The sequence below is a fragment of the Pygocentrus nattereri genome, chromosome 10 (genome assembly GCF_015220715.1).
Source record: "Pygocentrus nattereri isolate fPygNat1 chromosome 10, fPygNat1.pri, whole genome shotgun sequence".
Classification (NCBI taxonomy): Eukaryota; Metazoa; Chordata; class Actinopteri; order Characiformes; family Serrasalmidae; genus Pygocentrus; species Pygocentrus nattereri.
Window position 1 is genome coordinate 34,833,551 of NC_051220.1, and position 24,934 is coordinate 34,858,484.

Here is a 24,934-nt window from a genome sequence, read left to right on the forward strand (position 1 = left end):
GCATCTCAGATTGAGAATACCAAGAAAACCAAGTATAAATCAAAATAATAAAAAATAAATAAAAATACAGCAGTGAGTACCGAACCTTATCGCACCGTGACAGAAACAAACAAACGGGCAGAATGTCTCCAGGTGACAGAGATATAATTTGCTCCTCACAAAACAGTCAAATGATGACACTGAGTGGGCTTCTTTCCATTTTGGAAAAGTAAAAGGAGCACAGAGACTTTCACCACCTAATTCAGGAGCTGGAACTTTATAAGAGCTTTTGTTTACTGCTCAGATGTTTGTAACTCAGTTTGAAGTGACTTTGCAGATGCTAACACTATCCGAGAGAGCGGAGGACAAACGAATCCTGTTACCAGTGAAAGTTCACAAATAGCATGTTTAGTGAGCAAGATGTTATCAGTTATACAAGAAAATATTGCAGTAATAATTCATGTTCAGTCTTTAAAGGCTTTTAGGCTTTAAATGTCATCTTTTTTTTTTAAACAAAGCTTAAAAGCCAAACAAATTATGCCAACAGCTGAAGACTAAACAAGTATGGATCTAAATCTACTGACCTGAGCCAGGCCTCCTTTCGCAACTTTCATTTCTTCAGCATGTCATCCAGCACTGGGTAGATGCCAAATAACATCAGTTACTCATTAGTTGAGTTAGAAAATGTTCAGTAATGTATCAATTATGTTTACTGTGTTGGGATATATTATAAAATCCAGCAAAACTGACAAGCTATATTGATTACTACATTGCACATTGGGCAGCAGTGAAAGTAGAGAGTGGCAAAGGCTCAATGGTTCTGCTGCCACCACCCACAAAAGCGCTAAGAGTGACGTCACGAGCCACAAGGAGCAAGGAGATCCATCGCACTGGGGTGGAGGATGCAGCACTCAGTGTCTCATTGCTCTGGCACCCCAGAGAAGAAAATGGGAGGACTGATGACACGTGTTGTGTGTGTTCACTGGGACAGTGAACATTATGTAACCCCTTCTGCGCAGCAACTGCAAATGGATGGGCAGTATGCACCTGGTCACCGAGGGACTTTCAGCTCTTTGTTCAAACTTTTTGGGGTCACCAGATCGACTCTTCTGAAGGAGGGGGGCAATGTAGCGTCCCACTTCTGGCTCATTTAGCCATGGACATGCAGGAAGCATGGTCATGTGGAGCACTGAGCATGGAGCACCCAAGGTACTGCCATCACAGCAGTGAAAGAGGCTTAAACATGTAAATGGGGACATTATATGTGTCATTGTGTTGTAAGTGGTAGGATAAACAGCCAACTCGCCCTGAGGGTAGGCATACAGACCACTGCCCAGCACATAACACCACTTACAACAGAAAAACACATATACTGACTCCTATACATACATATATTGCCAAATCATTATATATATATATATATATATATATATATATATATATATATATATATATATATATATATATATATACACTATATTGCCAAAATTATTTGCTCGTCTGCCTCGTCACACACATTAATTTGAGTGACATCCCATTCTTAATCCATGAGGTTTAATATGATGTCAGCCCACCCTTTGTAGCTATAACAGCTTAAACTCTTCTGGGAAGGCTTTCTACAAGGGTTAGGAGTGTGCTTATGGGAATCTTTGACCATTCTTTCAGAAACACATTTGTAAGGGTGAGACACTGATGTTGGACGAGAAGGCCTGGCCTAGCAACCGCCAAACCCAGACTCATCCACTGGATTGCCAGATTCGTCACTCCAGAGAACACGTTTCCACTGCTCTAGAGTCCAGTGGCGGTGCTTTACATGCTTTGCATTGCACTTGGTAATGTAAGGGTTGGATGCAGCTGCTCAGCCATGGAAAGCCATTCCATGAAGCTCTCTGCGTTGTTCTTGAGCTAATCTGAAAGCCACATGAAGTTTGGAGGTCTATATACATATATATATATTTTTTTTCAGGAAATAATTCTGAGGATGTCATCAGAACAAAGAAGGTGTTGTTAGCAGAACAAGGGACTGACCACCCTGGAGTCCAGACCTCAACATCAATGAGTGTGTTTAAATTATGGATTTCCTTTGGAATACTTTGAAAGAAGGAATAAGCTACTGCAAATTGGGAATCTGTGTCAATATGTACTACTTATTCACCAATCTATATAAGTGAGCTCAGACGTCCTCTAGGCTCAAAAGCCGACCAAGTGATATGAACAAGAAAAAATAAAAATGTATTACTCAAATTATAAGCATGATGAAAGCTATCACCCTCAGAGAAGGAGCAGGAGTTCAGTTTACAGATGAGGGTTTCGTGAAAACTGTCTCCGTCTAGAGCCTAATTAGCCTTCTAATAAAGTAAGCTGCAGTTCAATCAAACTATGGTGTATTACAGCTTAACTACAGAGAAATAGCAAAAGAAGTCAATGTCAATCTATCAGACAATCTTCAGCAAACTGGTACAGAATCCACAACAATTTAGTAGATGCTGGAAGTCACTCTTTTGGTGAAGGAAGAACTTATCACCATATGGTAGAAGATAGAAATCATTCAGAGATCATTCCCAGCATGTCAAATGGGACCACCAATGCTAACATACATCAACTTTCCTTTTGACTAATTCTCTTTATGCTCTACACATACATATCATTTTTTGCTCTTATGTACATGTTTGCTGAGTGATTGATTCATACAATCTCAAAAGATCTTTCAAATGAAGAGATCTTGAATTTTCTTTAAAGGGAAATCATGCTGAGAATTACCTCACAGTTCCCTTGCTTAATGAAACACCAGAAGAGCGATTAGAAATCTGATTGCAACATTAAAAGAAGTGACTCATCACTGTCTTCAGATGAAGTTTCAATTTGTGGAGAAGGATGAAAAGTATCTGGAATATCTGGAGGCTCGCCACACAAGGAAAGCAGAGTTTCACACACAGACCAAACAGCCCAACAGAATCCAATTGAAGAAAATCATAATGATGCTATTTTCTTGTTTTGTGGGCGTCGCCCAGACAGCTCTGCAGTGTTCCATTTCTGAGGCAATCTTTCCGATCAATACACAGTGCCTCAGCTCAAAGCCAGAAAACCTCTTTTGACATTGATTGATATTAGGGGCAATCTTTTCTGTGTCTCAAAAGCTCAGCTTATTCTCTGTTTAAGTATGTATGGGCATACTGTACCTTAGCATAAGTGGTTTTGCCTAGTACCAGAAAATGTTCTATGTATTTTAAGAAACATCAGAATCCTTTTTTGGTATTATATAAATCATTGTATTGAAACTGTAACTTCAGACAAAAGTCCTTTTGCTTTAAATGATCCTATGCCTTTAATGATGTTTATTTTATTTAAATGAACAATTGAACATTCCCGTTTGTCACTTCCACTACAATAAAAAAGCTTCCAAAAAGTTACACAACTAGTATTGACTGTTTCAGTAGACAATCTTAGCTAATTTTAAGCTTAACTCAAAAACGCTAACCAGTGCATGACTTGTGAACACAGCTTTGAATTTTCATCAAAATACAAAATGTTTACATAATTGCAGTAAATGTGTGTTTCAATAGTGTCAATTTATAAGGTTTTACACAGATTTTCAGACTTTGGGACACATTTACTTCAAAACAGTGGGATCTAAGGCTCACCGTGTGGCCATGAGGAACAGGGATAACAGTTTTTCTAAACAAAATCTTTCAACTTCGCTTTCAAGGCCAAAAGAAAAAAAAGAACTAACTTTGAAAACATAAAAAATGTAAATATTATTTTCACAAGTATACATTTCAAGGTTAGGTACTTACTCCCAATAGTCGGTACCCTATAAATATCTTATCTAATGCCTTGAGTTTAAATAGATCATAACATAATCCTTGTAAACATTCAATGTCTGAATGTTTCATTGTATATTTATTTATTTATTTATTTTTATGTTTTTTTTTTACTGTGGCACTGCAGTTGAATGGTGCATATAGAACTACGGTTCTATAAACAACCATGTTTGCATGCATTATTAGCTTTGACTGGTCCTATTTAAATATTCAATACTATGAATACTATATGTGTATATACTATATATGTATCCACACTATTAAAGTTTTAATTTTTCTTAAAAGATTTTCAGTTTTTCAAAGAAATCTTTAGAGATATTTTCAGAAGTCTACATTCAGTCATGTGGAGGTCTTTTAAACACTGAAATGGTTGTCATAGTTGTCTACACATCACCACTGTCTTTACGAAAGCTCTGGAGAGCACCTTTTATTAGAGTGTGTGCACTGAGATACTTTTTACAGAGTTTGTGAGAAGGTGGTGAGACTATGAGAGCGAGGGCAAACAAACCCATAATAATAGTGATCAATTTTTTATTTCAGTTTTGAAGGAAAGGGACACTAATTCAAGAGTTATTTGTTTGGAGTGAACTTCTGGTGACACATGCAGGCCTTCGCGATCCAATTTTCCAATTTCCTTCCATTGGCCGAGCTAGAGAGGATGTGTTTCAGCCATCAAATGATTTCCTCTGTGACCCGAATAGCAATTATGAGCAGCCGATGGTAATGTTATTCAGCTTTTGTGTCAGGCAAATAGAAGCTGCTTTTCAGCAGTCACACTTTCTGTTTTTATTTATTTATTTATTTATTTATTTCCTTCTCAGAGAGACGGCAGTGGTATTTTCTCTTCTTTCATTTAGGTAATCAATAATAAAATGATACCAGTAATATTAGTGCTGCTATGCAGAATAGAGCAATGTATTTCTTGGTTTTGGAGTATTGAAAACAGTGCGATGAAGAATACCGGTCTTTTGATTAAAAAACGTAGCATGACTATGTATCGACCAGTATGAGAATATGATTAATTTCCAGGAGTTCTCAAAGAGATTCTAAACAAAAGAAAAGCAAACGGTACACAATACAATGATTGGATGAATGTAGAGTCTTTCTCTCATTGTCAAGAGTCAGCGATTTTGAAGTACTGAGTGCAGATATGTTGTCTGCCAGGAAATGTTGTTCTCTGGGTGTCCTATTTTAGTATAACACCTAATGCTTGAAAAACCTCCTGGACTTTGTGAAAAAAGGTCTTCCGTATTCGCCAAGATCAGTTAGCCTACAGTATCCTTTCACTGTTGCTACTGATGATAAATATAAATCTCAAGCCTCTGTCAACACTTAATACAACCACTAGCTCTTCATACACTTGTCCCACATATCAATGTACTGTGCTTTTTGTCATTTTGCCTACTTAAAGCTATACAATGTAAGTATTGGGGATTTGGAGACCTCTCTGGTCAAAATACGTAAGATTTTTCATCAGTGTTGATGAAATCAAATGAATTTGATTACTGTGAGAGCATTAAAAGAGCATTCAAAGAGAACTCAGTCAAACTTGGTGAAGGACATGTCCTTTGAGGATGTAAATAAATTATTTACTTTTGTCATCATATTTTCATCAGTGTAATTCATTTTGCATTTGAGACCTAAACAATTAGCTAGTAGTTCTGTGTGAGCCTGTGTGTGTTACATTAATAAGTAAAGACATAAGATGTTGCCCAAAAAAGTCAAAATCCAACCCGACTCGGTCGTTTTAAATGATCATTTCAGGCTTTACAGGCTGACTCAGAGCAGAGTGCAGTCACCATGTTTTAGTGTGACACAACATCATATTACGATGAAATAACCACATTACCGCTGCAGTTACAGTACTGCCATTCTCATGTGCATAAAGAGCACAACATATTGACTGGGTATCTTAATACTAATCATTCCATTTCATATTGTTTTTAAAACAGTTCTGTATCTGATTTAAAAGTGATCCCAACTTCTATACGCATTGGAAATACAACAAGCATTTGCATGCAGAGATGTTTCACCTATTGTGGGCCAAGTCTGCAGTAAAAAAGAAGAAACATAACCTAATTTGAATAATATAACAATTTTTCCAATAAATACATAATTTTGGTTGATATCTTTATTTATAGAACACTTTTCATACCAGTGACATTTCAAAGTGCTTTAGAAGCAATGAAGAAAGAAACAATGATACAGATCAAATTAAAAGGATAAAGCAACGTGGAATATTAATTAAATGCTAAGTTAAAGACGTACGTTTAGAAATGTTTTTTAAAAGTGAGGACTGAGCTTGATTGTCTAATAAAAGATGAACTGAGCTCCACACTTCAGAAGCAGAAGAACAGGCAGAGTCTCTTCACGTTTTATGCATTTTATGGATGGCGTTTTCAGAAAGTCAGTACCAGCTAATCTAAGATCACATGTTGGAATATAATCAGACACTCTGTGAGGTGCTAGGTCATTTAGAGCCTTAAAAACTACTAGCAGAACTTTAAAATCTATCCGAAACGATACAGGTAGCCGGATCAGTTGTTTAATAATGAAAGTGATATGATCTCTTTTGAGTTTATATTAAGATTAATGCTGCATTTTATATGGGATGCAGAGTGTGGGTTGTTTTCATAGGAATCCCAGTAAAAAAAGCATCATATTCTCCAATCCTAAGCTTCAGGCACCAGGTTTAGGAAACCACGTAATATACCTTGCTAATACAATCAAGGCACAAGTTTTAAATCCATTTGAAAGGACTCTTGTTTAAGAATTAAACATTGAGTATGTATTCCTGGGGGAGACAGGGAGCCCCATAAATGGGACAGGGGGCCATTTGGTGAGTATCCTTAGTGAGTTTTTAGAACTGTATGCAACTTCACATATCAATGATTTACTCTTCAGGCTATGTAACCTTGTTTGGTTTTACCAGTCTGCTTTAGCTACATAGCTAAAGGCCTATATGTACACCCACCTGCCACTTCATTAAGCACACCTCCTTGTTTTTGTACTCAGGGTCCATTTTTAGGCCATCAATTTGTAGTTCTACAATTACAGATTGTTGTCCATCTGTTCCATCTGAATCATCATGCATTCTCTGTTAGCCACTTCCAACCTGTTCTACAATGGTCAGGAACTCCACAGAACCACCACAGAACAGGTATTATTTGAGTGCGGATTCATTCTCTCACAGCGTTGCAGCGGCACTGACATGGTGGTGGTGTGTTACTGTGGTGGTGGTGTTGCACTGGTGGGAGTACATGGGTTTTGCTGGATAGAAGGTATGTGTACTTAATAAAGTTGCCAGTTGGTTTATACTGGCATGTCATTTTGATGGGTTTCCTTATCTTACTTTTGAGATTTTGTTATATTTAGTGGTATATATTGAAATCTATGCTGGCTGTGTTGTTGAACAATGTGGATGATTGTAATAGGGTCCAGCTGGTCTCATGCTGTTTTTCTTGGTTGATGTGATTAACACCATTAATATGTGCATCCAGCTGTTTTCTCATGTGGTTTTATCCTAATTTTATCATAATTCTACCATAAACTTTCACCCACAAAATAATACATTTCTGCATATCGCTGTTGTCAGAGCAAAACCTCATATCTCCAAAATGGTAACTTTAAGAAGAAAAGGAAAAACATACTCTACTTTTAATGTAAGACAATGGAACCAGACTTTTTTCCAAATAATTTTGGGCCTTTTGCTTTGGCCCATTCATCATGAAGTTTACAAACAAGGTAAAGAACAACAGGAAATTTCAAATTATGTCCAAAACAGAAAAACAGCAAAAATGGAGATACAAGGTTTTGTCCCGACAGGAGCGATGTACATATACAAAGTTTGGGCACCCTAGTCAAATTACTAAAATTTGTTCATTTTTATATGCACATGCTCTGCAGAGAACACACTTCTGCACATTTTAATATTTAACTCAAGAAATGAATCAAAACTGACATGATTCCAAAAAATGCCATGTTTAAGTTTGCTCCCTGTAGAGGACGTGTACTTCACCATATGGTGCATAAGTAAGTTTTCATTTTCTCACTATAGTCAATGCATTGCTGTCCCGTTTATCACCCTTCCCCTACCCTGTCCACCACAGAAGCATCACTGATTAGATATTATTTGGGTGATGGACTTTGTACAGCACAGCATTGACACTGACATTGTAATGAGTGCTGCTCTAATCTAACAGCATCATACATGTCAAAATCCAGAGAAATGAAACACTTGCCACATGATGCTGTTTAAGATGCTTTAAGTCCACTTAGAGATCATAAACAAGCCCAGGAAGTTCTCCACCTCCCATATGTTTAACACAAATGATGTAAGTGCAAGGCTTCTGTAACTCTTCATCGGTGAAGACACACTACATATCTTATGATGCAAGCAGGGAGAAATAGCCTGATGGTACAGACGCACCAGGCTGGTGAGATGAAGGTTTCAATGAGACTAACTGTTTCCGTATGATTACCATCTGACAGGGTGAATCAGGGTATTTTATGATAGTTTAACCCTACATGAATGTTATTCCCAGTCATTAAGAAACTTGCAGTGTGCGCCAATCACTCAAGTGTCAAATTGAATAGAACAGTCTGGACTTATGCCACAACAGGTCAGAGTGATGAAACGCAGTCAGAAGGTTTGAGCTCAAGTTACGTGAGTCTTAGATGAGGCCTTCATGTCATTGGATCAGTCAGTGCCAGTCAGACCTGACAGCTTCAATAAAACTCAGCTGTGGTTACTACAACCTCTGCACACCATTATTTGCTCTAATATAGAGGTATAACGTGGTTTCAGTGAAGACAGGTTTTCTCACGACGTCCAACTTACTTCACAAATACCTTCAATATCACTTAGCACATTTTCCAGCATCGTCCTGATGGCTTGAGGGGGAAAGTCAAGCAGGCCATAGATCCCAAGTAAAGCCTATTATTGTTCATTAGCAGTGCATCTGTGTACAGGTTGATTGCAAGAAGGTCTAAATAGACAGTAAATAGTGTCAGTCAATGCAAATGATGTTATCCACTTCTTAATGCTGTATTAATGCAACCCAAAACAACAGAGAGGACAAGAGTTTTAGACTGTGCCTGTGCTGAAACTGAATGAAAAAATCAGTCATCTCTCTTCTCCCAGCGTCTATTTTTGTGCATCATGAGCAGTTGACTGGTCTATTTATGTGTGTCGTTTTTCTTCCCCATGTTGTTCATTGTCTGCAGTTCTATAGTCTATTTTTGTTTGCGCCGCAGTGTTTTTGAGCAGCGTCATTTCTGAAACTGGGCCAGGATCTTTGTTTGTGTTTGGAGCAAACAAATTAAATATATAATTCAGGACAGCATCCTCACACAATTGCTGTCTCAGTGAATTGACTATGGATTTATGTTTTCAACAACTCTCTGTCATAATGATTCCATGAAAAATGCCCTCTTTAGAATTCATTACACTCCACCCCAATTGCCATGTTTATGTTCCATGTTAAAGAAGACTCACTGCACAAATGCTGCATGTTATACACCCCATTGCTGTGCCAAGCAGTCAAAGATTAACCATTATTTATTTAATTTCAGGACAAAACAGCCATTAAGTACAAGTTAAATGTTTCTCAGGAGAGATTTCTGAGAAGATTAGATGTAAGATAACCCACTTGCATAAAGAAGGCAAAAGTTGAAGGACAAACAGTGACAAAATAGCAGTTTCCAAAATGACAGTGCATAATATACAACAAAAAACATAACAAATATATCTGCTGTTGGAACAATGGTGTATCTCCTTTTTTGTAGTTTTCCAGTTTTTGACATTTTGACATTTCAGTTTTTTTTTAAAGTACCCATTGTCCCTTACATGTCTGTAAATTCCATGATGAATGGACCAAAAGAAATGACCTAAAGTTACTTGGAAAAAAGTCTGGTTCAACTGACTTACATTAAAAGAACAGCATATTTTTTCTTTCTTCTATAAAATTCTCATTTTGGAGATACAAGGTTTTATACCAAACCTGTTCCACAAGGTTAAGGAGTATGTTTATGGGAACTTTTGACCATTCTTCCATAAGCGCATTTGTGAGGTCAGACACTGATGAATGAGCAGGCCTTGTTTGCAGGCTCCACTCAAATTTTTCCCAAAGGTGTTCTGTCGGGTTGAGGTCAGGACTCTGTGCAGGTCAGTCAAGCTCTTCCACACCAAACTCGCTCATCCATGTCTTTATGGACCTTGCTTTGTGCATTGGTGTGTGGTCATGTTGGAACAATAAGGGTCATCCACAAACTGTTCCCACAAAGTTGCGAGCATGAAATTGTCCAAAATCTCTTGGTCTGCTGAAGCATTAAGAGTTCCTTTCACTGGAACTAAGGAGCCCAGCCCAACTCCTGAAAAACAACCCCACACCATAATCCCCCCTCCACCAAACTTTACTCTTGGCACAATGCAGTCAGATGAGTACCGTTCTCCTGGCAACTGCCACACCCAGACTTGTCCATCAGATTGCCAGATGGAGAAGTGTGATTCATCACTCCAGAGAACACGTCTCCACTGCTTTAGAGTCCAATGGTGGCGCTTTACACCACTGCATTCGATGCTTTGCACTGAGCATGGTGATGTAAGGCTTGGATGCAGCTGCTTGGCCTTGGAAACCCATTCCATGAAGCTCTCTACGCTGTTGGTGAGCTAATTTGAAGGCCACATAAAGTTTGGAGCTCTGTAGTGACTGACTCTGCAGTATGTGCCTCAGCATCTTCTGAACCTGCGCTCTCATTTTACATGGCCGACCACTTCGTGGCTGAGTTGCTGTCGTTCCCAATCGCTTCCACTTTGTTATAATACCACTGACAGTTGACTGTGGAATATTTAATAGTGAGGAAATTTCACGACTGGACTTGCACAGGTGGCATCTGATCACGGCACCATGGTGGAATTCACTGAGCTCCTGAGAGCGACCCATTCTTTCACTAATGTCTGTAGAAACAGTCTGCATGCCTAGGTGCTTGGTTTCATATACCTGTGGCCATGGAAGTGATTGGAACACCTGAATTTAATTATTTGGATGGGTGAGCGAATACTTTTGGCAATATAGTGTGTGCGTGTGTGTGTGTGTGTGTGTGTGTGTGTGTGTACATATATATATATATGAGAGAGTCCTAGATGGCATTTGTACCATGGCATATGCTCCAAATGCATAAAATCTTATTAGATTAAATTGTATTGAAAGTTAAGGACAGTTTTCGTTTCATTGGCATTTTTGGAGCTTTTATTCTGACGGCAATTGCATATTGTTTCCTACTGAGCCTGGGCAATATGCAGGAATTGTTGTGCTATGGAATTCATTTTTTTTTCTCCTAACACAGCTTTAAGACATATTTTATTTCTGCATGCTTCTGATATTGTGTTCTCACCTGCTCTGTCAAGTTTGCATCACCTATTTCATCTAAATCCCCTATAATACTGTGTATCTGGATAGTATCTCTAAACTATGTTGGGGTATAAGAAGCACCAAGTCCTAACTGGTAGATTATTCCTGAATAAGCTGCTCAAGACCTTCGCCGAACTGGCATATCAGTCTCTCTGATCATATCTAACTATATTATTCCCTCCCCATTCTTCTTGCTCCAGAGTGAAACTGTTGTCATTCGTGTGACGGCAGAGTGTGACTAATCCTGTCTGAGGAATGAGAAGTGAGGCGTGCCAGATGGCACAGTACAAGCAAAAAGAAATGTGTCAGGTGGTGGACAGACAGGCACTCTAAGAGCACAGAGGCTTGCTGACTGTCTGTCAGCAGACCGCATGTGGTCTTGCCAGACTATTGGCAGGTCACTGGCTAATGCTTTCCCCAGCAAGCTAAAAATTTCCACAGTCTGGATACACATAGCTGCTCGTGCTGTAGCTGAGGATAACACGGGCTATTATAGTTATTCATAATTCAGCTTGTTTGATGAAGTTGAGGGGCCTTTCCAGACTATGTAAAATAGATCGTAATGGTTTTTGGGCCTGACGCCAACTGTTAGTTTGATTTTGTATATACTGGACAGAATATTTGAAAAGGGGTTCTGTATAGTTCCACAAGGAGCATGTCACTAGGCATCCGTTTAATGTGTTGACATGATATGTTGATATATGTCTCATATGTTGGCCCTTGACACCTTGGATGCTCCCCAGCTCATTTGATGCACAGTAACAAGCTAACCTGAAAACACAGAAACTTTGCAGTAACTGCACTTGGCAGCGCCTCATCAAGGTCATTGAATGGCTTTCCCATCCTACACAATTAACCTACTTTCTCACTGAGGCAGCAATCTGTGGGGAAGCAATTAAAAGCCCACAGCATCCTGCTGTGCGTAGACTTAACATTACAAAAACCTTGAATGCAGGGCCTTCTGCAAGTACATAGCTATAAGCGCGCTACTATCCCTTTGTCAGGACAAGCAAGACAGCAATTCCAGTTAGCCAGGGGCACTTCATTTTCTTCTACTATTCGGGATGACTCCAAGGACACAAAAGACTGAAAGCATATCTCCCTAGCCTCCACCCCAGTGGAAATGTAATCTCTGACAACAAAGGGATGTACTCCTGCAGTAAGTAAATCAGCGACTTCCGCTCGGGCATACGAGCCACTCACGGCACCTAAAACCCAAATCTGAGGTTGTATTTTTTGACTAGCGCTCCACAAGGTAATATTTAGCTTGACAGGAGTCCCTCCGTCGATAAATCATGCAGCAATGCAGACGTGCGGCACCGAGCCACAGAAGCCGAACGGCAGGCAGTGACACTCACACACACCCACGGCAGCGGCAGAAATGCAGCGAGGTTTGTTTACTGACCTTCCTGTCTCCCTGCTGGCAACAAACAATCAAAGACGTCTCTCTCTCTCCCTCCGCTCACACTGGAGTGGGGCAAGGTGACTTCTCTTTCGGCACACTGACAAGGTAGTATTCCACTTCATTGGGTCACTCTTTCACCTGCAAGACAGCGAAAAGACATTCAGCTACCTCTGGACAGGTGTTTACAGAGCCGCAGTGAATCATGTCGTTAATATAAAGTGAGACACACGCCTCAGACCATGGTGCATTTTTGAAAATTCGAGTGTGCAGTGTAAAAAGTGATGCACTGAAAATACTAGATTCAGAAGTGTCAATTAACGGAACACACCGTATAAAAGTCAGACACCATGCTTCATTTGATTTCCAGTTTAAACAGCTGTTAAGTGTATGTTATTCATTTTCAGGCGATATTTCTAAGGAGATTCGATTTAAGATCATTAGATAATTAACTGCTCGGATAAGAAAACAAAGTTCAAAGGAAAAAGTGAAAAAGAACAGCTTTCTGAAACTAGACTTTGAAAAAGGATTAAACAATGGGAGTCCTAACCACCATACAAGACCTGATAGACCACCAAAACTGTCCAGCTTAGATAAACAGTACATTCATATTTGAGAGAGAGCAGAAAATCAATCCACAGATGCTTCTGTCCATCCTTCCACTGTGAGAAGACAACTATGAGATTGAAAAGATGTATAGCTGTCAAGAAGCCCTTACTGAGAGATGAAGCTAGTGTTGTTCTTGGAACAATGCACTGACCATCCCCAGTCCATCTCAGTTGAAATGGATGTGCTTGGGGTGATATGAATCATGAGAAGCAGAAAATGCAACTAACAAAGACTGAACTTTGAAGATGTAAAAAAAATATCTGTTTAGATTTCTTCACAAAACTGAAAGGAAGTCTCTTGAAAAGAATGGAACCTTGGAAAGAGCGGAACACGCTGAATACTGAAAAAAATAGATTACATTATGGTGTTCAATGTAGTTTTCTGTTAAATATATGCTTACTTTTTTCCTGATGCTGAAAGATGAATTATTTACCTAATGACTGGAAATTAAGTAAATGAAGGGTGGTCTCTGGCTTTTGCACAGCATGGTACATTATGCAATTAAAACATTTCTCCACATAATTATTGGCAAATAATTGAAATAAACATTTAATGGCTACTAGACAAACTTTCTACATTTGTCAACATTTCTAAACTCTTTTAAATTAGTCTCATGAAAGTAGGCCAAGGCCATTTGTTTGAATGTGGTGCTAAAAATGAGAAATGCTGAATGCCATTGGCTTTTAACTTTTCTAATGTCCTTGTTTTCTGTTTTCTGCTTTTTTCCTGATGTGGAAAGATAAATACATTGTACCTGATGGATGTTTTGACTGGAAATCAAATAAATGAAAGGTGGTCTCTGACTTCTGCACAGTGCTGTATTACATCAATCCAACTTACTTACCTTTGGCATCATTGTATTTTGTTTTACTGATTCTGATGAGGTACCTAAGACATTTTCATGAGGACAAGTAAAGAAATTGTTTATCAGAGGCTTACTGGAATAATGGTGCAATTGTTTTCTGACTGAAAAAAAAAACATCCTGTAGCAGTATATGAGAATTGAACTTATTTAAACACAGTCATCCATTTTAGTTTTTGAAGAAAGTCACTTTTCTGCCACTATCCCACCCTTGGTGACTTAATATGATTATCTTGCTAGAGGTATATGTGATTAGGTTACTGCTATCGCTGTTTCCTCATATCTATGCCATTCCATGGTGTGCTCTCTCTACAGTTATGATGTTCTCCATCTTTTCTGAACAGCCCCAGCATTTTCTTTGCTTAGAAACAGTGTAATCCGTGTAGTGATTGTGAAGATCTGCATTACAAAAAGTGGTCAGACTTCAATTAGCAGTAATTTATATAAAATGTATATTATATTGTAGTGCTGGTGCCTGAGACTCTGGAGGGGTGTTTCATGGTATGCATGCACTGTCCAACAAGAGCACTAAATGTTGCTGTTTATGTTGTTAACTATTAGTTTAGCTTGTTTGTCAACATTGTTTGTGTCGTTTAGTGTCAGGGGTAATGGGTTTTGTGTGTGAGGGGGTCACCGTTGAGGTGAAGTGTGTGGCTAGTGGTGAGCCCTCCCTCGAATTCCCTGTCCCTGTATGTGTACTTTTCTACCAATGCACAGGCTGCAGTAGAATCATGGCCAGCCCTTTATTTCTTCTTCTTTCTCTTTTTTCGATGCTACTATATCTACAAGGATGGTTTGACAGCACCTAAAATGAAGTAGGTGTTATATATATATATAATTCTTTTATTGACATACACATTGAATCAAATGAATTCATTACCTTATTCAGCGTACATTGAGCAAATGTTCAGGTTCAATATCCTCTGTAGTAAAAATCTCTATTAAAAATGAAAGGTCTTTGAATGAAGTTACTCAGTGATGTGTAAAGAGGAGGGAAGGATGGCCTTTAACAGTACACTGAGTAATTTTTCTTGTACCATTTCATTCAGAGTCCTTTTCAGTCTTCTAAAGTGCAAAGTTATGCCGTTTTCATAAAGAGTAAAGGGTCTGAAGTAGAATCACAGCATTTGATAGAATAGCAGTAAATCACTCAATAGGCTAAATCTATGCTTTCATCAGCAGTAAACATGCTCCAGTTATTCACTCTCATGCACACCTGACATAAGTTAACAGCAAGCATATTTTTAACACTTTCTTTATTGAGTATATTAGGAATATTTGGTGGGGTGGGGGGGGGTACTTTTACCAAGTTTTCTCCCCAAATTAGGAATTGCCAGTTAAATTCGCCGTCACACAAATTTACCAAGCTGGTAGGGTGAAGGTTAGCATATGCTTCTTCCCAGACAGGAACAGCTTCCCAGTCACTGGACAGCTCAACATGCTTGGAAGAGAACTTTAACATCCAATACTATGATGCCAGCTAACAGACACCTGCGTTGGTTAGCACTGTGCTGAGGGATGGGGGAAGAGGATGATCCCACCTGGAGAGATAGTGAAGTCAATAGGCCCTTTCTACATTTTCAGGTTTTAAGTACTCCTTGCTGTTTCAAGCTCCTAAAACAACATTAACAACAAAGAGTCCAAGAAAAACAGCTTTTGCAACATACCACAGCATTCAAGCTTGAAGCAAAAACAACTTTACCTCAATTTCAGTGGCTTCCACGGTGACAAAGAAGAGGAAATATGGGGAAGGATGAAGGAATAAACTGTCATTTGCCTTTGCTGACTTACATTACACTGAAGGCAGTTCATGCTTTAAAATTGTTGCTGATCCCAGCTGCTTTCAGTGGAATAGTTTTCAGGTTCCCCCTCAAAAGCTGTCTGCATTTGAGAGAGCATGTTATTCACTGAAGCCAGTGGTTGTGGAAAATGTCTACAGTGGTGCTTTGGACTATGACTATTGCTGCACTGAAGGTTTACTGTTAGCAAGATGTTTCAACATCTCCAGCTAACGTGGATAGTCTAGCTTTTCGATCATAGTTATTTTGACTTAATTATAGGTGTTAGCTGACTTTTTCATTCTCTGAAAGATGTGAATGAATTCTTCCATGAAGAATGTAGGCCCTTTATTTAGCTTGGACTCCCACATAGTTGCGTGTATGGTGTTCTCCAACAGTTCTGGACACTAGACTGGGAATTAAGACAAAGATGAAGTGATACACCTTTCTATGGTGAGCTGAAGTTCTGCATAGGATGTGTTAACTTATAACGTTGAACAGAGAAAGAAAGCTCATTATCAGTCATGTGCTGGAGGTTAGGGAACCAGCCCTGTGACCAGTTTGATCCCCAGAGCTGACAGTACATGACTGAGGTGTCCTTGAGTAAGGCACCTAACCCCCAACTGCTCCCCGTGGATAGGGCTGCCCACCGCTCCGGGCAAGTATGCTCACTGCCCCCAGTGCGTGTGTGCTCACTAGTGTGTATGTGGTGTTCACCCAGCATATGTCTACTGCATTAATACAATATGACAGTCCCTTGTTTCTATTGTTATTTCCTAAAGTTCATGTTATATGAACAGTTCTGAAATCAACTCTATCAAAGATGAACTTCCAATTGAGAAACAGATAAAGTGTCTGCTTTGCCTTCTCAGAATCTTCCTTGTATCACTTCAAGTGACAAGGGTTAATGGGAAGGTTAAGAGTAGCGCAGCTGAAGCGATTAGCTTACACGTTAGTGATCTGCCACAGCATTTCATCACTCCGTGGTGATTTAAAGAACAGATATTCACAGTGAAAATAACTTATTCCTTGATCTCCATGTCTTTGTAGTGGATTTCCAGCAGCATGTGAAGATGCCAAATGAACTCTCAGATACCACTTGAATGTATTTTTATCTTTCATAAAGAAGGGGGTCAACAGAGTCATTTTACAGAAGTAATTATGCTTCTCTTCAATTTATTATAATTTGACCCATTAAAATACGGACAAGTGGGCCTACAACTGCAGCTAAGTTTAGAAATACATTTGAGGCCAAAGAGAAAATTAATTACAGTAATTATTAAAGAGAGTGAAATGGTTTTGTATCAGTACTATCACATTCACTGCTTAATGCCTTATCAACACAAACTGGCAGGCAGCAATTGGCATGTTAAGACCTTAAAAAAAGTCTGAGGATATAAGACAATTCTTCTAATAGTCATTGTAGTAGCAGTAATAATAATAATACTAACAAAAGCATGAATAAAATGTGATTCTTTTTCATATCTCTAAATTTAAAGCATCTTAAAGGGCCATTAACCCATATTAAACTGGCATAGAACCAGTTTACTATGAGTTAATATGTCATTTGTCATGTTATGTAATATTCTGTATCTCAGCCTCATTGGTTTGACAGAATTCAAAATGTTCATGCTTTCATTTATCAGTATTCTCAGTATAATACCTAGCATGAATTGTGCAATCCCTGTGATGCCAATCAATCCAGCTAGCCTAGCCACTGATCTGTAAGCTAATAAATACAACCGAGCAGGCATTAACATTTAAAACACCCTACTTACACTTAGTTTAGTCCAGAACTCACATAGTTTTGCAAAAGTTCCTTTCACCTTCAAGATATGTCATCAGAAGGGGGTTTTCCTAGTCTTTGAACTAGCAATTCTTGCTCTAGATAGCACTGCAGCACCACTGTGGGAAGTGGGAAAGCATATCTACAATAAGTTAGGTTTATTTTTGTTTGTTTTTTGCCATTTTTGCCAGAGTGTACCTTAAAAACACCAACAATTGCTTAAATCCAATGTTTCAAATTCTCTGGAAGCTTTTTTTCCAATTTCAGATACACCACCTCTTAAGCAGTAACCCCTTAAATGAAAACGAAGCTTGAATATAAGTACATCATGTGCAGAATATAGCTGTTTCTGTATTTATCATTGTGTCTACACTTCCCTCTCTTTTCAACACACTCTATGACAGTCAAAACAAGGATAGGCCACCACATTGTAACATACATATAATATTTGTTCTAGTCGCATTGGGTTTTAGTAAAAAAAAATATCTTTGATGATATGAGGATGTATGAAATTTACTTATTTAATGTTTTTGCAATCACCCAAACAGCACCGTGATCCAGGATCCAGGCTCAGCTCCCAGTTGCCATAGGGATTAAACCCTTCCGGAGAGGCAGTGATATTTCACTTACCCAAATGAGTCAGCACAACGATTCAGCTCAACTCAATTTTAGCTAAACAGTATATTTGGGTGCCTATTTTACAGCCCACTGCTTGCTTCCATTTCCCCTCATTTGTTGTGATCTGTGAGTTTGCTTGGTAACAGAGAGCAGAACGCTCCATTAGACAGAGAGTGAATGGCGTAAGCATGGCTTAGCTGCCTTTGGGGCAGCTTTTGGCTCTGGACGCCACCCTGTCAGTTTCTCACAGGCCGGTGGCTAGTACAGGCCAATTCCAGGCTGGAAACAGAATTGGGATGCTCAGTGATTTCACCCAAACTGCTTCTCTACTCTCAACACTTGCTTAATCACAGGTTTGTCATGATATGCTTTTTAATATGCATTAATCTGCATAATATTAATTATATGTAATACAAAAGGATGTGATTTGGTGACAGGATGTGAATGTGATCTGAATTTAATACAGCTAGTAAGTAGAAATAATGTCAATGTCAATTTATTTATAGAGGACATTTTACACATTAGTTGACCAAAGTGCTGCACAAATACAACCCTTAAACACAGTACTAGTAAAGACAATTTAGAAGAGATAAAACAAATTACATAAAAGCCATGGAATAGTGATGAGCTTTAAGACTAGATTTAAAACATGACAGAGTGGGGGCCAATCGAATCTGCAGCGGCAGCTCATTCCACAGTTTCGGGGCAGCCACAGCAAACACTCGGTCCCCCCTCTGTTTCAGCCTCGACTTGGGGACCACCAGTCGAAGCTGATCGGCAGATCTTAGGGCCCGTTCCGGAACATAGGGCACAAGCAATTCAGCCAAGTAGCTGGGAGCTAACCCATGCAGAGACTTATACACTAAAAGCAAAAGTTTCTACTGTATTCTAATAACAACTGGGAGCCAATGGAGTGAAGCCAAAACCAATGTATAGGGAATTACAATAATCGAGCCTTGTGGAAATAAATGCATGAATTACTATCTCAAAGTCTGAGAAAGATAAAAACGGCTTAACTTTGGATAGCTGTCTGAGTTGGTAAAAACTGGACTTAACTACTGCCTTTATCTGCTTGTCAAATTTAGAACCCTCACCCAGATTTTTGACCGAGGTCTGAATAAAAGTCTGCCATTGGCCTAGGTTCCATTGAGGACTACATGAAGGTCTCTCCTGGCCAAATAGGAGAATTTCTGTCTTGGTCTCATTTAGATTTAAAAAGTTTAAAGCCATCCATGCCTTTATTTCCTCAAAGCAGCTCAGTAGAGTGGTCAAGGATGTAGTATCCTCTTTCTTTAATGGTAAATAAATCTGGGTATCATCAGTGTAACAATGGAGATCCCATATTTTCTATGGCCCCCAACGGCAGCATATACACTGTAAATAAAAAGGGGCCCAGGATTGAACCATGGGGAACCCCACATGAGAGAGATGCTGCAGACACTACTAACAATAAAACTCCTGTCTGATAGATAAGACTGGAACCACTTTAGAGCAAGGCCTTTAATACCAGCGGAACTTTCCAAATGCTCAACAAGGATATTATGGTCAATTGTATCGAAGGCAGCTGTTAAATCTAAAAGAATAAGAATAGCACAGTCACCCGAGTCTGTAATCATTAGCAAATCATTAAAAAAATGTTATATAAATAAATATTTGTGATATCCAATATTCCTTGATTTTCTTAAAAGATCAGGAAATTATATGGAAAAAGAACACGCTTTCATGTTTTTGCTGTTTTGGCAATTGGATTCCAACCAAAAAAATAAATAACAAAAGCAAATTTAATCCTGCTGTGATAAAATTATTACATCTCAGTGGCGAACCATGACCATCATTAGAGCTAAGTCTAGACATTGGGCTATAACTTTCAAAAATCTTTGCAAAAACAAGAAAAAGCCGACCACTATGATACTTTCAGTCAGCGCCCCTATCAGATTTCTAATAGCATGCTAGTGCTAGGATAAAGGTTGTGAAGCTTGTAAAAGACTTTACCATGTATTTTATCTTATAAATTAGCAGTCTGCCCTGGTGTAGAGCTGCCACCACTCATTTCTAACAACTGACTGAAACTTGGTTAGATCATGTCTCAGATTCACAAACAGCGATGTATCTACAGACTTCCATGGACTTCAAGTGAGTTTTGTTTCCCCACAAAAGTGGTTCCACTCATTGTAAATCAAAAAGTGATTGGTTGATCCTTCTGTCACTTTCTATTAGCGTTGTTGGTTAATCTAAATCATAAGACCTTATGTCCAGCTCCTGAAGCCCTAACCAATGGGAGAGTTAACTTAGTTGTATCTATCTAGATGGCACAGAAAGAAAAATCCTGATTGAACATTTTTTTCATTGAACGATTTAAAACCTTAACCCTTTCATTTCCGTCCAAAAGTTGACAATGAAATAAAAGTATTACATCAATATTACAACAAGTTTAAACGTTAGATGCATGATGATACTATTAAACCAAAAATTACAGATATCATTAGGCCTTCCCTAAAGGTCAGGATAGGTAAAGGTTCCCCAGTGTTACTACCTTAGTCACTCTAGAAGCCCAAAAACCCAACTACTTGTCCAATGCCAGTACAGTGCATGTTGGTAAAAAGCCTTTAAAGCATATGGGATCATGAGTCTAGCAGCTGACATTCTATATGTTGTCAGTTGTCAGATTTGTCAGTTGCATCACACATGAGTTCAGATGAGCAGCAGCTCTGTGAGGATTTTGGTTGCTCAGTCTTTCTAGTGACATCTCTGCTGTTAATACAAGCACATACCACCAGAAAACCTCTTTGTCCACTGGTGTAAGTCTTTGAGCAGAAATATTTGCAGAAACAGGGATCAAGAAGAGTTGCTGGAAGTGAACATGGTGCTCCTGGGGAGCCTGAAATGAAAAAGTGCTCTTTTTTTACCTCACTCTGTGTGTACCATATGAATTGTGGAAGCCAATCCAAGAAAGCTGTGCGACGCTAGCAGACACATTAATAATTGATAAAAAATTCACAGGATGGAGCAGGATGCTTTCTTTCATGCGACTGAATCTCTAATGCAGCACACCAGAGTACAAGTCAAATACCAGAGCAGTCTCTCGTCCACTGTGATTTGTGTTTCAGATCACATAAGGAGAGGAATGATCTGGTAAACAAAGCATAATGAAGGATTTGTTCATGTCAAGGGATTTTGTATGCCTAGTTACAGAAACCTGACATTCATCGTAATTAGTGAGGCCTCCGCAGGTGGGAAGACAGGACGGGCTGGTGTGAGTACACACTGTATATGAAAGTTAAAATGAAGGGGTAAACTCAAAGCTGTCGGATTATTTCTTCACTTTATGCCTTGCCACATTCCTTTCCAGCTGAAATAGCATAAGTAAAAATGTCATTCTGATGGCAAAACCAAGCCAAAGCCAGATTATGAGTCGACCGTTTAGTTAAGAAGGCCCAGAGAGCTCATTTACAGTCAGAGGCCGATCTAAACTCCCTCCGGACACAGGATGGTCAAGGCTTTGATGTACTGTACACCTTCTTCCTTCCTGGCAGGCAGTCAAGACGAGCTGTCTTTATAATCACACAGCTCCCACTCATCATCCAGAGAGCAGAGAGGAGCACAGCTCACTGCAGCAGTGTACAGATCTCTTGTCTCTCAGGACGGATTATGCCGAGTACAGATATGCCTACTTATACACCCTCATTAGGCCCCATTTGGCTCGCAGGTAACTACGACTTTAAAACCAAGACTCTTGCTTTTCCATTCTGTCCCACCAGAATCCATGCCATCCTCTTTTTTATCTCATTCAGACTCTGAGCATGAAGTTGAAAGCTTTTTTTTTTCCAGAACAGCTGTTGTTTCTGCCTGTTCACAGATTTGGTGGATTGGAGAGCGCCTCATCAGATGAGGAGAGTAATCCAAGCCAGATCAGTGGGGAACATAATATATGGCCCCTAAACATCTGTTAAACACCACATGCATATTTTAGGAGCACTAAGAGAATGCTATAACCCAGATATGTATCGAATAGATACATATTTTAACTGGAAGCGTGAAAAGGACACAACACTTAGCAGTAATATTACTCTGATACAAACATAGGCACATGCATACGCATTTGATTAGTAATGCCCTTTGAAATCACGGTTTAGCAATATTTCTGTATTGTTAATATTGTTAAAAGAGCTTTTAGTGTTTCCCCTAATCTTTTTTTTTCAGGCTGGGTGGTAGACAATTCAAAGCTTCCAAAGTTGCTGCATGTACATGTGTTCATGAAACACATGCGAGACTGGATAAGTGTCATAGGGCAGAATTATTTTTAAAAATGCATATGTGAATATGAGAGTTGTTTTCAACCTGCTGCCCCCCCAGTGGGCCGTGGTGGTACTGCTAGGCCGGGGATCGGCAAGGTGCGGCTCTTTTACTGCTTCCTTGCAGCTCCGTGGCAGAATTAGACTTCTAGGCAATAGTAAAATAATCCTGTGCTGTAGTTAAAAAAGCTTTGCTGATAGTTCAAACACACAGTTCTAATACAGTTCTAGCAATGAATGTTTTGAACTTTTAACCCTGAAGATGACAACAATCTCATCTAGCTAGTGGCTAATGTATCGGCAAAGAAAAGAAAGACTTAAGATGAACATTGAGAATTTAGTGTTGAATAGTCAGACTCATTTGCATTTATAATCACTCCAGCTGGTTCCCTGATATGTTTAATAGCCAAAACTATCAAACTATTAAAAATGATGAAGCTGAAGTTTCTCATTTGCCAGTTTCTAGTTTGAATTTTCCCACAAAGATGAAAAAATACTTTACTGAATGCTATAATTCACTAAAACAATCTCAAACTCATTTCTTGGTTTGCAAAAAAAACCAGGAACCAGGAAATTCTGTGATTTAAGCTCTGAATGCTACAAAACTAAGCTAAACGCTGCTAAATCAATGACCTGATCCATGCAGAAATTGGAAATGAACTCACTTTATATTGTACTTTTACATTTGATTTTACTTTGGCAAAATCAACTAACACCACTTAAAAATGCAACGTTACCAAACAAATGTTACCTTGCCTTCGCTTCAAAGTCTGGCCTATTTTATTTTAGGGGAAACACTGGATTCACTTTATTCTTGTAGTATGACCTCTGCTGATACAGTTATATGCAAAGGTTTTGGCACCCTTACTTAAATTATATATATATATATATATATTATACTGGGGAAAAATAAATCACGAAATATGGCTTGTGCAAAAGATAAGACACATTAGATTTTTTTAATATGTTAAACTCTATATAAATAAACAGAAATTGTGCTCAATTTTGACCTCATATTATAAGTTAACACTATAGTATTAACGTTTTTTTTACTTAAGAAATCAACAAAACATAATTTGACCAGGGGTTTTCAAACCTACAAGCATACAACTGTACTGTATCTCCATATAAGGCAATTTATGTAAATATTTACATGAAGAGTTATCTGAATTAGAAAACAAACAAACAAACAAACAACTAATAAGCCACAGTCCATTCACAATCTGTTGTGAGTCAAAAAAGGCATTTTTTAAGGTGAAACTAAAATTATAGACTCTTTCCTTTTCCGTCCCATCAGACAGTTCCCGTAAGTGTTTGCCTTCACTTTCTCTTCTTTTTCAACTTTGACATGTAACATGATGTATTTATCGGATTAATAAATAACCCAGTGGTTGGCTGGAAGGAGAGATGGCAGAGTGCTCTGTGAGTCATTAACAAGAGGTGGCAGACTGTCAAAACAAAGACATTGGCAGAGTTCTTTGTCACCTTCAAAACACTTTGAGGTGAGTGAAAGAAACAAACGACAGGACGTGCCAGCATGACACACAGTCAGAAACAACAGCATTTCACTCAAGAATCAGTATGGAGCCTTGCATCTGTATAATTCTTTCATAGTCTGTTGACAGATACATGCTCATACTCAGCAGGTTTATCTTCCATCTGTATGATACGAGTGCCTCTGTTTAATCCCTCCTTTGTACGTTTTCTACCATTATTTCAACATCTAGTGTCATTTAAGGGCGTTCCAGGTACTCTGGCACTCATGGTGGATCATTAGAGGCATGCACTCACCTTGATTTCTGTAAATATGTTAATTGAAAAAATTAAAAGCTATACAAATAAAATTCACCAGCACTAACTGGATACCAGACGGCAAAAAAAAATAAAAATAAATAAATAAAAACTGATCCAATCCTGTAACAAATCCATTCTGAATTAGCACTCACTCACACTGTGTGATGTGGTGTTGTTAATGTGGATGTGGAATGTTTGAGTAGGTTGAGCTCATTTTAAAGCTTATTATTGTTTTAAAGAAGAAATATTTGAATTGAGATCTGAAAAAAGTGGTATAGTATCATCTCAAAAAAATTCTTATGCTATAAAGTATATTGCCTTGATTAGGGTGCATGTACTGGGATAACATATTTAAAATGCAAAAGCAGGTGCCTCTTACAATTACATATATATATATATATATATATATATATATATATATATATATATATATATATACATATTGCTGTTGTCTGATACCTCGTATCTCTAAAATAGTAACTTTACAGGAGAAGGAAAAAATGTACATTAAAATGTATCATTTTAATGTAAGGCAATGGAACCAGACTTTTACCTGGTCATTTTAAGCTGTTTCTATTGGT

General features: G+C 38.5%; 1 protein-coding gene across 1 annotated transcript in view; it reads right to left on the minus strand.

Annotated features, from left to right (window-relative positions):
- Positions 1-24,934, minus strand: part of LOC108423419 (leucine-rich repeat and fibronectin type-III domain-containing protein 2) — a 166,238-nt gene that overhangs the window by 107,875 nt on the left and 33,429 nt on the right. Inside the window, exon 2 of the mRNA XM_017690713.2 lies at positions 12,618-12,755. The gene's annotated coding sequence lies outside the window, so the exon portion shown is untranslated. The remainder of the gene's footprint in view (positions 1-12,617; positions 12,756-24,934) is intronic.